The sequence below is a fragment of the Panicum virgatum genome, unplaced genomic scaffold (genome assembly GCF_016808335.1).
Source record: "Panicum virgatum strain AP13 unplaced genomic scaffold, P.virgatum_v5 scaffold_4960, whole genome shotgun sequence".
In the NCBI taxonomy this organism is placed as follows: domain Eukaryota; kingdom Viridiplantae; phylum Streptophyta; class Magnoliopsida; order Poales; family Poaceae; genus Panicum; species Panicum virgatum.
The window spans coordinates 1-2,497 of NW_024376451.1; the positions used below are offsets into that span (position 1 = coordinate 1).

Here is a 2,497-nt window from a genome sequence, read left to right on the forward strand (position 1 = left end):
ACCCTAAAAAATAGGTTTTTATCCGCGCTAAAAAATCTTTTATGTAGTAGTGATAAAATGTGTTTTTACCGTTTTAATTATACTGTGAGTTTATGAGAAATTTTGATAAAGGATATATCACCCGATGCCCATCACTAGAAAGAAAGATGCTCCCCTTATATTGAAAATTAGCTCTTTCCTGAGTTAAAAATATTATTGTATATATAGCTAAATTTATTTAAAAATATATATCAGCAGCTAGAACATGCATGATATATTAATTAGTTTCGATTGATTAATTATGAGTTATGGTTTTGTAGTGTACTTATTTGATAGTATCTAGATGTGCATTTTGTATGTGTGGCACGTGGACGTAGCAATACCTTATTCTGCTAGCTCTTGGATAGAGCCATTGCGTACTCTGGAAGTCTGGATATAGAAGCAACTACTTGTGGTGGTCTTGTGTAGAGATTCCACTGACGCTCTCGCGAGCTAGCCAGATATATTATTATTGTTCTTCTTTCCTAGCTTGCACACGAGCACAACAGACGTTAAAGAGCGTGAGTCACGACGTAGGTAGGAGTACTGGAACTAAATCGAACACACACGTCTCACCGAATAATGAATATAATGGCTGAAGACAACAAGGACCACAAAGCGTAACACACGCATGGATAGAGTGAAATAAATGAAGATAGCGATCACGATGGTAACATCACCGCACCACCATCTACTTAATCTACAAGGCAGGCATGGAACCTCCACCGTGCACCATATAGAACCACCTCTATCCATGCGCATCCGGCCTTCCAATTAGGAAGCCATGCCGCTGTCCTCATCATCGCCTTGCTTAGCTCTGCTGGCTCTGCTGCTTGCTCTGACGGGGCGTGGCTTCTTCACGTAGCCGTGCCGTCGGCGGCGGGGCGACCACCGATGGAGCGGCGGTGCCGCAGGGGGACGACGAGCTGCTGATGATGGAGAGGTTCCATGGGTGGATGGCCGAGCACGGCCGGGTCGTACGCGGCCGCTGAGGAGAAGCGGCGGCGGTTCGAGATATACCGGCGGAACGTGGAGTTCATCGAGGCCGCGAACCGGGACGGCAGGCTCACCTACACGCTCGGGGAGAACAAGTTCACGGACCTGACCCACGAGGAGTTCCTGGCCACGTACAACCAGCCGTGCGCGGCGGCCGGACCCGACGAACGGAGGAGGAGATGGTGATCACCACTCGCGCTGGACACGTCAGGGAGGGCGCTTCCCTGCCGGCTGCTGAGGACGATGTGCCTGATCGCGTTAACTGGACGGCCCAAGGGAAGGTCATCGGTGATCAAGTATAAAAGGAAAAACGTGTGTGGTGAGTTAGGAGCATTTAATTTGTTGCAAAGATCCGAGTGTTTGGCACCATATTTTAGCACTATAAACCAAGTGAATAAATATCCAAATTTCTTATATACTCTAACTAGCTTTAAGTGAATAATATACTCTAGCTAGCTTCTACATGCAATGGTGTGTTGCAGGGTCTTGCTGGGCTTTTGCTGCGGTGGCAACGATCGAAAGCGCGTACGCAATAGCAAAGGAAGTGGAGCCGCCGGTCTTGTCCGAGCAGGAGCTCATCGACTGCGACGACTACGACTCCGGCTGCCTCGGCGGCTGGCCGGAGCGCGCCTTCAGATGGCTCAAAAGGCACGGGGGACTCGCCTCAGCCTCCCAGTACCCGCCTTACGACTCGAAGAAGCACGCCTGCCGGAAGGAGAAGCGCCTACCACACGCTGTCAGCCTCAGGGACTACACGTATATGTCAGCAAGGGAGCGAGGAGGAGCTCATGAAGGCCGTCGCCGGGCAGCCAGTCGCTGTCGGGTTCAACTCGGACGACGAGTGCTTCCGCTTCTACAAGTCCGGCGTGTACAACGGCATGTGCGTCAGGGATGGAGTTTTCGTCGTCGCCCGTGCTCCAACGACTGGATCAACCACGACCTGGCCATCGTCGGGTATGTCGGCAAAGGGAAATGACCAGGACAAGTACTGGATCGCCAAGAACTCCTGGGGCGAGGATTGGGGACAGAGAGGCTACGTCTGGCTCAAGAAGGATGTGGCTGACTCCAAAGGCATCTGCGGCATTGTTGCGACTAAGCCGAGTTACCCAGTCGTGTCGTCATAATTATATGTGAAACAGTTCCATGCGACCTTCATATACAACCACACCAACACACGCACGCACGCGCGCGCGTTTCCACGTCTTTTCGCGTGTATATTTGAATGACTTGTGACTTGCAATGTGCGGTCGTGTGGTTGCAATTCAGCACATATTTTGTCATTTGTGTCTCTCACATTTAAAACCGTTGTACGCTGATTAAACGCTAATCAATGCCTAGTTAATTCTCTGTTACCTAGTTAATTGTCATAATCATTCTGAATGAGTTTTAATATCGTTTTAAAAGAGATGATGGCTCCTTCAGGGCAGCCGCGTCTATATAAGTGGACTGAAAGCATTTAGGTGACATACTCTCAATTTCTTTG

General features: G+C 49.5%; 1 pseudogene; it reads left to right on the forward strand.

The window, feature by feature from the left end:
* The first annotated feature begins 657 nt into the window (after positions 1-657).
* Positions 658-2,294, forward strand: LOC120694322 (annotated as a pseudogene).
* The last annotated feature ends 203 nt before the right edge of the window (positions 2,295-2,497 follow it).